Source organism: Aedes aegypti, chromosome 1 (genome assembly GCF_002204515.2).
Source record: "Aedes aegypti strain LVP_AGWG chromosome 1, AaegL5.0 Primary Assembly, whole genome shotgun sequence".
Classification (NCBI taxonomy): domain Eukaryota; kingdom Metazoa; phylum Arthropoda; class Insecta; order Diptera; family Culicidae; genus Aedes; species Aedes aegypti.
The window spans coordinates 264,082,187-264,096,162 of record NC_035107.1 but is presented as its reverse complement, the minus strand read 5'-3'; positions in this window follow the sequence as shown (position 1 = coordinate 264,096,162).

Here is a 13,976-nt window from a genome sequence, read left to right as displayed (position 1 = left end):
TTAAAAATAAATTGTATGCCGCGTAAGAAATCCCAAACCCCCCCTCCCCCCATAATCCCTTACGTAATTAATGGATCGCCCCTTTTGTGATGGAATGTTACTAGGGGGAGGGGGGGTGTAAGAAATCGTTGAAAAATGCTACGTCATTTTTGGACGGCCCCTCCTCGATTTTGAATTTTGGATTTTGGATTTTGGATTTTGGATTTTGGATTTTGGATTTTGGATTTTGGATTTTGGATTTTGGATTTTGGATTTTGGATTTTGGATTTTGGATTTTGGATTTTGGATTTTGGATTTTGGATTTTGGATTTTGGATTTTGGATTTTGGATTTTGGATTTTGGATTTTGGATTTTGGATTTTGGATTTTGGATTTAGGAAAAACTCCTTTTTCAAACCCCCCATTTTGCTTTTGCAAACTGAAAAGTTTTAGAATCCATCAATTGTAGAGAATAATGTTCTCAATAGTTTCAAATATTCTAATTAATAGTTAATGTAGTGAAGCCCAGATAGTCGTAGCGGTGAACTCACAGTAAGATCATGTTCAGTAAGATCAAGCTGAGGGTCGTGAGTTCAATTCCCACTGGTCAAAAATATATTTGGATTGGAAATTTTCTTGACTTCGATCTTCGTGTTTCCCACACGACATGAAAATGCAAAAATGTTGAAATGACAAAGATGTCAACAAATGTGGAAGTTCTCATAAGTTCAATTAACTCTCAAGCAGGCTCTGTCCCAGTTGGGACGTAAGGCTTGAGAGTCGAAAAACTTGTTGAATGTTATTTTATTCAGGAAACTGTTGTCTTTCCAAATGATATGTGTAATGTTCATTAAAAAAATATTGCAGTGCTCTGAAATTCATGTTGTAGTGATCTTGAAGGAATATTTCAAAGCGTTACTGGCAGACATACGACTCCGGGATTTTAAATTCAAAGTGATACTTCCTAGAGATTGGTTTTGATTGTTTTTTTTTCTGTATAGCCATACTGAATCCTGTGCAACAGTATGGCATTCCAGCAACGAACAATTCTCTATCTGAAAAACGCAAATCCCTCCTCTCCAACAGCATCGTCGATCAGCTAAAACATCGTGTTCGAGCGATGCGCTTCGGTGCCGCTGATTAATGCTCGTGCATCCAACTCAAGGTCTACATCTTTCGCCGAACGGGTCCTTCTGGCAGAAAAAAAAGCACTTCCCATCTCTCTCACTCGCTCCATCGTCGACATGTAAATAGCCATGCTCTCCATTCAAGAAAGTATGTCAACGGCTTGCAGGCAGCGGATGTTTCACTTTCCTTTAAAGTCCGTCTGCGATGTAATAGTATGTAGAGTAGGGTGTTCCAGAAACACTTAGAATTTTATATTAACCCGTTAACGCCCAAGGTATCTCACAATTGGAATTCAACTCCGTTTTTGTTACTCATAGTCGTATTCCCATAAATTAAACCTTATTTCACCAAAAAATTTCAAGTCTATGGTGGGGATCCAAAAACATTCTTGAAAGTGTGTCGTCCATATCTAGCTGTTCTATATGTTTATTTTCGAGATAATTCAAACATATTTTCATGCAGTCCGACCCAATACAATGTAAACAAGTTGGAAAAAACTGCTGGTGAGGGGTAATTCATAAATTACGTCACGTACAGAAGAGGAAGGAGGAAACGTGACTACCCATAAAAAAAATTGGAATCCATACAAAAAGTGTGATACAGAGGAAAATTGAGGAGGATGAATATGGCAAAACTTTGCGTGACGTAATTTATGGATGTACCCTGAAGAAGAAATTGCAACATAAAGAATAAAAATTTCAGAGGCGAAATGTGCATGCCAGAACTAAATCATTCAGTGACTGCAATTCAATTTTCTACTCTTCCACGTAAGTAATATACAGCCATACATACATTTCCATACATGTACATGTACAATAATCCACACTTAAACCATTTATACCAAAAAAAAAAAAAACAAAATAAAATCTTACATCAAATATTTTGATTTAGAAAAAATCCTACAGATGTTTCTGAATAGTCTTCAAAAAGATTATATAAAACTTGCCAGCTGCTAATGGAAACATAACTATCAAAATATTTTTTTCTGGCTCAAGTTATTAGTATATAATATGACTCTGATCTGACAGTGATCGAAATTTATATTTGGCAATGTCAGAATTTCGTAAGTGCTGATCAAAAGTTAGTCCTTCAGACCAATAACAGTCAAATATTGGACTCCAACTATTACATGCTTTACAGATGTGAATATTTGAAGCCAATATTATTCGGCTATAACGTTTAATTTACTGCATCACTGATGCATATAGTCTTATTCACCGATAGAACCGAATCCACGCGGTCCAAGATTTATGACTTTAGAGCTGGCCAGAATACCTGGGGAACATACGGAAGCGTGCCCGCTCAAATGTCACAATTCTTGAACCGAGTGAGTTCAGCAAGGAAGGCTCTTCACTGCTACCTCAACGCGTCGCTGGTTCTAAAAAGTAAACAGCCATACAAAACTACGACCAAACAATGGCGAAGGCGTAATCAATTTTCTCGAAAACATTCATTTTGGGAATTAAGTAGAATTTTCTGATTAAATTGGCAACAACGCACTGCAGTAGCGCGTAGTAAAAAACTGCTTGCAAACAATATCTTTCAAGCGCATTTATTACCTGTAATTTTGCGAATAATAATTTTTACTTTTCCACGTTTAAGTCATAAAACTGGTTCTAGACTTAGGTTGGCGGCTATTCAATTTTACTCTTATTTGACAGCCGCCCTTCACCCTTGGAGTTCAGTTCATGGATGGATAAGTCAATTTGGTTTTTTCGTTCTTCACTCTCTTCAAAAGATCAAAAGATCTAAATGGTGTCAAGGTTCATCTAAAAATGTAAAGGAGCATTGCATCCGAAATAAGTGATTGTTGCTCGAATCGATAGTATGTATCCATTGTTTTGATCTAGGCAGACCAATTTCTTATAGGTTGTTTCCTTGATGTTTCGCACATAAAAGCAAATCCCAGCTAGTGTTTTTTTTGCGAAAATTCTCCTTTAGTTGATCATCGTTTTCGAAGATACCAAATTTTTCATCACTGGGCTTCAATCATGAGAATGACTTCCGAACTAAGGCAGCATCCATTTATTACGTAACGCTGAAATTGGAAATTTTTGACACCCTCCCCCCTCTCCGTAACGCTTTTTGTATGAAAATTTTTAAATTTTCGTATGAGCCGTAACGCTTAAGCCTACTCTCCCCTCCCCCTTGAGCGTTACGTAATATGTGGATGCCGCCTAAGAAGGTTTTAGGCGAATAGCTTTCTTTGGATTTAATCAGTGGACTGATATATAAGCGAATAAAATGTGTGCCCAGTAGTGACATTTAGGTGATTTCCGAAGTAATAAGTTTCCAGGCGAATAGGTCTCATTCAGTTCTCCAACTTTGTCAACAACACTAACTTTGTATCCAATCTCTAGATTGAGATAAAAGCAAATAATATGTTTGTCTACTAGCGCCACTTTGGGATAATTTTCCAAACTACTATGTTTCTGGGCGAATAGATCCCATTCAGTTGAACACTTTTGTCGAAGATACCAATTTCGAGAGTTCAATTTTTTTCAGTCTCATCGCTGGACCGATATAAAAAAAAATATTTGAATACTAGCGCCACCTTGTGAGTGTTTTCCGAACTAATATGGTTTTAGGCGAAAAGAATTCATTTAGTTGTTCAACATTGTCCATGACACAAACTTTGTATCTAATCACTTGACTGAGATATTAGCTAATAAAATCATTGCCCACTAGCGCCATCTTGTGAGTGTTATAAGGTTTTATGTGACTAAGCATCATTTAGTTGTTCAACATTGTCGAAGACAACAATTTTGTATCTCATAACAGAACTGAGATGCAAGCAAATACAATATTTGCCCACTAGCGCAATCTAGTGAATGTTTTCCGAACTAAAAAGTTTTCGGGCGAATAGATCTCATTCAGTTGAACACATTTGTCGAAGACACCAATGTTGTATGTCATCACTGAACTGAGATATAAACAATCAAAATGTTCGGTCACTAGCGCCATCTTTTGAGTGTATTCCGAACTAAGAAGGTTTTAGGCGAATATGTCTCATTTAGTTGCTCAACTTTGTCGAAGACATCAATTTTGTATCTAATAACTGGACTGAGATAATAATAATAAGCATAATAAAATCTCTGCTCACTAGCACCATACAGTGAGTGTTTTCCCAACTAATAAGTTTTCGGGTGACCAGATCTCATTCAAAAATCAAAATGTTCGACCATTAGCGCCATCTTTTGAGTATTTTCCGAACAAATAAGGTTTTAGGTGAATAGTTCTCATTCAGTTGATCAACTTTATCGAAGACACCAATTTTGTATCTCATAACTGAACTAAGATATAAGCAAATAAAGTTTTGGCTCACTAGCGCCATCTTGGGAGTGTTTTACCACCATTTTTGTATCTCATCGCTGGACTGAGATATAAACGAAGCAAATATTTGTACGCTGGAAAGTTGTTTCATATGTTGCTTATAAAAGCGACATTTGTTGGCGTCTGTGCGCCACCTGGTGAGTTAATTCTGAATTAAAATAGTTACCAAGTGGAAGTCAGCAGTCCTGTGATCAACTTTGCTGAAGACAGTTTTCTCCTAAACCTCTTTATTTTCTAGATATTTGCTCTACAAGTACTGTCCTATTTATAGGACGCTGGGCGTTCGGGGCTTCTGTCCTATTTTTAGGACGCTGGGCGGATATGGGTTAATATTTGGTAGCACTTTGTACAACGAGCATTTTCTTGAAAGAAATCTAAAAATATGATCAGGGGGCTAAGATATTGCCTTATTTTAGGTAAGGATAGTATCGTTTTTGATTTATTTTAAAAGCATAGCCTACTACCCAAATGTATTAAAAGTCAATACATCTATAATAGCTGTTGTCACCAGTGCTGTTAAATGTGAAAATTTTGGAAAAATTGAAATGCTTATAGCACCCTCCCATGTGAAATATCGAAATATTGCTTACCTATAATAATTCGGAAAAGGTCACAGGGAAACACATTTTCCGATGACGTTTTCCACAGGGAACGATGATATTGGCAATATTCGATTGTCAAAGTCACGTGATATTCATAACATTTGACAGCACTGGTTGTCACTATGGTTTAAACTCCTATGTCCTGTGTTTTAATCAAAATGTTCATCTTTATTTTCAGATTCATTTATGGTTTCTCTTATTGTTATAATAACATAAGTATATAAGGTTTTTGATTGTTCTAGCACTTGTTAGTTATTGACTGGATTATACCAGTTTGATACTAATAAAAGTACTATAAACAAGTATATCTTTCACTCTAGGGCAGAGCACCATGACTTTTCGTTCATTGATTTTTTTCTACACACCCTAATGTAGGAGATGCCTTATAGGCAATCGAATTGTGGTCGCGTGATGCAACTATGCATGGGGCAGTGCGCTCGTGAAATCCCTCCGCTCGGCGTGAGTGCCTTACACCTCAGATGCTCCAATGCGCGCCGCATGACTGGAGGAAAAAGTTTTTCTCTTGGCCCTCTACGGCTCCAAAGATGAATGTGCGTTACGCCTGAAGGATCCAAGGGCTCGAAGCTCAGGCTCGCGATGTGTTGAAGTTGTGGAAGTCCACCTACGACGATGAAGCAAAGACGACGGCAAGAAGACAACGAGGGATGGCTGCCTGGTGCGAAACAAGTGTTTATCTCTTGATGAGTTTCAGTTTCACTCGGAGTTAACTAGCCATATTTATTATTCATATGCGTTCGGGTGGCGGAGAAAAGAACCCTGATTACGGTGCTGCACCGTGAATCAAACTTAGAGGGGAATGTTTTCACTTTCTAAAATACGGCTACAAGTTGAGCGCTGTCAGATAGTACAAGAGAGACGGTGGTTAATGTACTGAGACGCTGATATAATTCTTAAGTGTGAGTTTACGCACATGTTTACATAATGCACTGTCTAAATGCGAAAATTCAAGGATGGTGAAAATTGTTAGAATTAAACTTGAAACTACATCAGAGGTCAAAGAAAATTTAGATAAAGAGATGAAGATAGAGATAGAGATAGATAGATAAAGAGATGAAGAGATAGAAAGATAGAGAGAAAGACATAGAGAAAAAGAGATACAGAGGTATACAGAATGAGGGATAGAGAGATATGGAGAAAGAGAGAGTAAGAGTTAAAGAGATAGAGAGATAGAAAGATAGAAATATGGAGAGATAGAAAGATAGAGAGATAGAGATATAGAGAGATAGAGAGATAGAGAGACAGAGATATCAAGAGATAGAAAGATATAGAGATAGAGAGATAGAGAGATAGAGAGAAAAAAAGATAGAGAGATAGAGAGATATAAAGAACCAGGAAGGAGCGTCCAACATAGCTCTGGCCCTACCTCAAGCTTCAAAAGACCGCTAGCTAAGGGTTGCGTACTATCTGGTAGCACGGCATTAACATTAACGAGGCAGGCTCTTTACTGGTGTTAACATTTAATTTGGTTGTAAACATGTGACGTCGTATCATATAGCATCCGGACCACTAGATCATTTTCATTACAAATTTGTTCGGGATGAATAGGAAAGACGTCGTCATGTAGTTGTCATTTTTCGGAATATGTTTCGGAATTAGTTCGAGTGAGGGGATGCCAGGTGGGAGCTTGGCATTCTTGCCTTTTCCAAGCCAAATTCATCCATACAGCCATATGGTCCATGGTCTGGTTTGCCTAGGATCTCTACAAAAATACACACATATCTGCAATTGGCCCTGAACAAGCAACCTGGTACCGTTTTCAAAATGCCTTAGCCCTATGGAGTGCAAACCGGCACATCAGGATGGATGCCAGTAAAATCCTGATTATGGTATACTGGCCATTGTGCAGAACAACAGACAGGACATGGATTACGGATTTGCTACGCCGACTTGTCGACTAACAGTCGTGGGCTGGCAGTGTACACTGCTGTTCCCTGAGTAAGAAAGAGTGACACCAACTTGAAACGGCGAATAGGACTGTGAGGAGACTGCCTCCGTCCTGATAAAATCTTGGCAGGCCTTCGTGTACGTTTGAAACCAGTCACCACCCTCGGTGAGTGGTCAGCTCAGATGTAACATTCCTGACTTACGCATTGCCTCCCTGCTTGCAAAGACAACCATGGGATCATGAGAGGCGACTATATACAAAGAGTGGAGATAGCGGCCCGAAGGGGGACCCAATCGAATAGAGCAAATAATCGATTTGAATGGAGAATCTAGTGGAGGAAACGAATACGCGATACTATTCGTAAAGAGCGGAAAGATGCAGAGATCGCTAGTGATACCACAGACGCCATCACTAGCAGATGCAGTACACCGAGTGAGCCACCGGGAAACACGAGGGATGCAGGCTTCCTGATTCAAGTGTTCACGCCAAAGTCGGAGGGAGTAGCACTGTTCAAGACGACTGGCAGGATTCCACCTCAGGTTCAAGCAGCTGGTCACGAGCATCTCGTTACAGCCGCAGAAAGTGGACAGAAGGAATCAGGGATTAGAGTGGAAAAAACCGAGCAGGCATTGATTTCGGTGAATGCAACAGCCGGTTCACAGGAGACGCCTAGGAGCAATCCCATCACCAGTTTAGAGAAAATAACGAGAGATACATCAGGAGAAGAGGAAGATCCCAAAAAGCACAGAAGCGGCACTGAGTGCGTTTGCGAGCAAAATAACAGCAGTGAATGGCGCACCGTGAAAGGCCAAAATGAGAAGAATGCAGCACGTAAGGAGTGGAATAGAAAAAGAAAGGAACCAAAGAAGAAAGAAAAACGACGGTCACCTCGTAAGAGAATCATGGGCGATGCTTTTGTCATTGAATTCTAGTTCCATCAGGTCTTGGCTGACTGCCTTGTCCTTGTCGCCCACTAGCACAATGTTGATCTGCTGAATCTCTGCCGTATTTCGCATCTTTTAAGCTTTGATATAGTCGTAGTTTCTCACGAAACTCTGCTATCGATTTTGATCCCTATAATACGGTTTTATCCGGACCGTTATCGTTGATTCCGTTTATCGTGTGGGTCATGATTGCTTCAATGTCCAGATCGGCCTTCGCTCCGATTTCACGCATAACCAGAAAATACTCCAACACATTGTCTCCGCTGAACTTCTTTCGCGAACGTAACTTCTCGTGAACTACTGCACTGTTTTCTTTAAATTCAAATTCGTTTCGCAAAAACACCTTTAGAGCATTCCACGTAGTAATGTCACTCATCGTATTGATATAAAGCTTCGCCAAGCCCACTAGCTTCTTCTTAGCCAACACAAATCTTCGGAGGTCAGATAATCCAATTGAATTTGCTACTTTCTCGAAATCTGCAATCCACTTGTTGACTGGATACAGATCTGTTCCACTGAACTCGGCAAACGCAGCCTCTATTTCAGCGATATTCCATCGTTGCTCGCCAACATCATCCCCAGCTCGCCTCTCCGCAACTTGCACACCGCGCCAACCGCCAAAACCTCCGTTATCACCAACCCGGTTATTTGCACATGCACGGTTGCAATTCGCGCCATCTTCACCACCGTAGCCGTCCTCAACATTACCGCGACCAACGTGATCACCTCCAGCACCGTCGATGTTGCCCCTAGCACCGTCATGACCCTCGAAACTTCTGTGCCTCATAGCGCTCTGTTGTTCATTGTCTAAGCGATATTGAACACTTCGCGGAGTACTACACGATGGTTGAGCCATCGAAAGCCCGCTCATATTCTGAATGATTCCATTTAGCCTTGCATTTTCTTGAATCAAGGTTTGCATTTCAGAGCGCAAGTTGTTCATCTGTTGGCTCAGATTCATAGCAGTTACATTGGAAAAATTCAGCTGATCAATCAGTCTAGCGAAACTGTTGTCGTTCGGGTTCATTTGTATAGGCATAGTGCTGTTTACAAACAGAGGGGGTTGAAAAGGTGGTATAGGTGGCCTATCATCCATGGTAACACTAACACACCTCAGAACACTATTGATCTTTCTCACTTCTGTTTTGATCTGGTAGTTTGTTTTCACGATCACAGTCTATTGTCTGAGCTGACCTTGATCTTCAAACGATCACTTTCACTAGTTTGTTTTGATCCGGGAATTTGTTTTTCTAGCCACACAAGATCGATTCTATTGTCTAGCCCGACCTTGATCTTCAGACACTCACAACTGGGGTTTGCGGATCAGGGAACAATAGGATACCAATTGTCCCTCACTTGAACACGTGTCTTTGGAAATAACTTATTTCCCAACGCACAGTTCTATGATCACGTTTCACGGTCACGTTTACCGTGGTAATATTTGCGGATTTACTTCAGAAAATCCACTGATTTTTACGATGAAGCAATAATCCTTCGAACACGTTTGCTCACTGCAAATCCTTCAATATCCGACACTCGCGATATCCGAATCCAACTTCCGTTCCCGGACGAGCCCCCAAAAATTGTCGCACCGCGTAATTTTCAACGGGAATCGGAATGGGAACTTCTATTTCGGATTACGAGAAGATAACGTCGTGATTTCGAGTTCAACTTTTAATGAAATAATTCACGCCAGCAATAGGACCGGTACTTTGCGCTATCACTTGAGTACTGACTATGAATTCAAGAGTAGAAAGAGTTCTACGTTATGGGGAGAGAGTGAGAGCGCAAAGGTCGGTATTTAGGGTTGTTCAATAATTAAACTCCACATGTATGACGTGAAACTGAGCTTCCCCCGGGTTGTGAAGATCGTCGGGTTCACGGATGACGTTATGCTCGTAGTCATCGGCGAATCACTAGAGGAAGTAGAGATACTTGCTACTGAGACAGTAGACGCCGTGAAAGAATGGACGCGAAGGAAGAAGCTTCTGTTAGCCCATCACAAATCCGAAGTAGTGATGATAAGCAATCGAAGGGCAGTGCAGCATGCGAGACTCTCGGTTGGACAGTGTACCGACAGTGTACTCAATGCGGGAGGTCAGAACACCTGGGAGTGATGATCCATGATCGGCTGAGCTTCAACAGCCATGTCGAATATGCAGACGAATGGCATTTCAGACTGATCCCTATAAACCTTCAACTCGTAGAGAACAGCGAGCACTACCCGAGCAGAAGAAAATAACTACTGAATACCAAATTGAGGTATTCCATACCAGATAATTTCCAATACTTACAACCTGAATGAGGTATCAATGAGCCCTGCATAAGAGGTAAAATACCTCAAATAATACCTTCTGCATGTTCTACAAATACCAAGCTGATAATTAGATCAGGTATTGTAATACCTAAATTATACTTGATGGATTTTCATACAGAAGTGAAATTTTTCAATGCTAGTTCAATACCTCCAGCAGTCCTCAATAGCTGTCGAATACCAAAATGAAGTATTTCTAATTGTTTTAAACATTTTTTTCAAATTATAATACCAAAATGAGGTATTGATGACATTCTCTTATAAGCAGGTGAAATCAACTCACCTGTAAAAAATCTGAACTGCTACGGCAAATGAAATGTAATATGTTATTAACAAAATGTTAATAAAATCTTAGATTTGTTTTTCCAAATTAGGATGATAGTGTTGTCTAATAACACAGAACACCTAGATATAAGAAATAATGAATGTAATGTTTGGAATGATACTAATAAAGAAATTAAAAAAAAGGTATTGATGACTGAACAATACCTAATTGTGGTATGATACCAAAATATGGTATGCATAAGTTATTGGCGAGTTATTCTTTCCTCCTCGGGTACAGGAACAAAGGCACGAGGGAATTCGGAAAAGAGCCAGAGGTGAAACCACGAGGAAATGGCAAACCTGGAGAGCTCAAGAAACAGAAGATTAGCAGCAGTCCGAGTCCGACACTCTGGCGCACGATGGACGAATTGGATATGACTAGCCCGCATATCTAACGTGATCGCTGGGTGAGTTCGCAAATAACAATTTAGCGTTTTCTAAAACTAAAATATGAAAAAAATAGAGATAGAGATAGAGATAGAGATAGATGTTAAGATTAATATTGAGATTAAGAATGCGATTAAGAATGAAATTTAGATTGAGAAAGAGAAAGAGAATGAGATTGAGATTGAGTACGAGATAAATATTAAGAATAAGATTGAAATTTAAAATGAGATTGAGCTTGAGATTAAAATTGTGGTTGAGTTGTTAGTGAAACAAAATTGATTTGTGATCCATTGATTAACAACATTTGGCAATACGTATTTCCGAATCGAGTAATTAATTGAAAAGTATAAATTGAACTTGTGTTCATAAAGCATATCCGTTATCAAACCCCATATTTATTTCTGCTGTTAATTTGTTTTGATATAATGGTATCAACCGCTAAACATTGTTTTAGATTTCATATCAAAATATAAACGTATCCCATATTGTTCGTTAAAATTATTCACCGTTCCGTTGCGAATCAGCTCATTGCTGGCAAACTAGTTACATTTATCGCCTAGCCACATCCGAGCAAACTGTTTACGTACATTTTACTGTTTGCATTTCCCCACCTACCCATTAACCACATGTTAAGCATCGGCACGTGAATGACTCCCAGAGTTGCAGGCTGCAGCTCTAAGTGGTTACCGACAGTTCGTTTCAAATGTTGTCTGTATTATTGTCTGTGGGAGGAGTTGGGGGTTGGAGAAAAATTCAGGGGAAAACAAAAATGCATTCGCCAGGCCTCACTGGGCTGCGGTCATTAGTCGGAGAACTATTTTCCATTCAACTGCCAAAACATGAAACTTTGCCCAGGCAATGACACGGACTTTGTTGATTGATGAGGAAGTTTACCCTTGGGCAGTGTTTGGCATGTTTGGAAGCACATGTGGGCATACGAGCGATTTTAAATGTTTGCATATCCTGTACCTGGAAATAGCATTTTTGAGAGTATTCAAAAACACCACCCATATAGCTACTGGTTGAGGTCAGAGTTGGTACACTCATACTCTATTCTCAACCAATGAACTATTGAGTAGTAAAATGTGTAAAGCCCTGCCTAACGAATCTCATGTTTGAGAGAAAATTCTTCGGAACCTTATGTTCTTTTGGGAAGATTTAGTACAATTCTATAAGCAGAACAATTGGTCGTATGAACTCATTCATGATTTGATGGCTTTAATCATTGGAATTATTAATTTGCCATCAAATCCTTGTGCTATACACGCTATTAACGAGTATTAACGACAAAATGTCACTCTGTAAACGAATCTTTAAAATTCCTCTTGATTCTTTTCGACCAAATGAACTTTCGACGAAACGTCATTCGACCAAATGTCTTTCGACCAAACGTCATTCGACCAAACGTCATTCGACCAAATTTCATTCGACGAAATGCCATAGATTCGAAACCAGATGCTTGGGACAAAATTTCATGATGGAAAAACATTTAATAAAAAAGTGTTCCTAAGAACATCAAAATATTTTTTTTGTCAAAATAAATACGTTCTGATGATACAATAAGCATCTTTGAATCATTCTTAATCATAATGATCATCATGATCACCTCTGAGCGGTTCCACGCCGTTTCGCAAACCCGATTATTTTTGAATTTTTTGAATCGCCTGAAAATTTGCATACAGATTCTTTATGACCAAAAATGCCATTATGCGTCTTCAGACCGCCCTTTTGAACCTCGCCTTATTTTTTAGAAGGGCGTATCGGAAAATGCATGGCAAATCTTTAAAAAACTGTAACTCGAAAACGGTTTGTTCGATCGATTTGAAATCTTCTACAAAATTGTAGGTATTGCTTAGGACTATGGAAAAAAATATGCACGGTAAAAAAAGTTACAGATTATTTTTTATTTCAAAAACCAAATTTTAAAATCCATTTTCTCCAGAAACGCAGTTTTGATTTTATTTTTATTTTTGGGTATGCTTTAGGGGACAACTTATGTGATTTATTGCACAATGTTTCAAAATGGAAGAATTATGGACATTATGGATGTTATGTGATTATTTGAAAGTACAGAAAAATAGCAATCGAAAAGTACTTAAGTAAATTTTTTCTAGGTTGCATCAATTTCGAGATATACTCATATCTCGAGATTTACTCATATTTCAAGCATGTTTCGTGTTTCTCCATTCCAGAAAAAAAAATATTTTGATTGAACGAATCGTAGCTAAATCGTTTATCGATTGACCAAAACATTTGATTGAAAAAAGAGTGCACGGTAAAAAATATAAACGATATTTTGAAATGAAAATTTGAAGCTAATGGTTCTAAAAACTGCAACATTGATGGTTTTAATTTTTGGATATATTTTGCGGTTGTTGTAGGTATTGTTTTGGACTATTTGGGAAAAAATATGCACGGTAAAATATAATGACAGATTTTTTTAATAATAAAAAAATAAATTCGATTTTCTATGAAAATGCATCTGTGATTTTTATTATTTTTGGACATGTTTTAGGGGACAACTTATGTGATTTATTGCACAATAGAGAAACTGCTCAGAGGATTCGAACATTCATTAAAGAGTGGTATTGCACAATGTTTCATATTGGAAGAATTATGGACAAAAAAGTTATAATTTTATGAAATATTACAAATTTTGAAAAAAATCGAAATGAAGGAAACCAATATTTTATATGTGTTTATTTGATAGTATAGAAAATGCATTGAAAGAGTACTTAAGTAAAATTTTTCTAGGTTGCATCAATTTCGAGATATACTCATACTGATATAAAATTTTCAAATAAAAAAAAAGAAAAATAGGCCCTTTTCAAACATATTTCGTGTTTCTCCATTCCGGAAAATTTTATTTTGATTTCAACAACACAAACCAAGTCAAGTCAAGTACACAACACTGAAGACGGCTTTAAGTTGAGTTTGAAATACGCGTATCTGTCGAAGGATACAATAGTAGAATTAAAAGAAACAGTACTACTCATCTTTTTGTATATTTACAGGCATTCTACTAAACAGGCTCCACAAGGGTTTTCATCACTTTTGCCT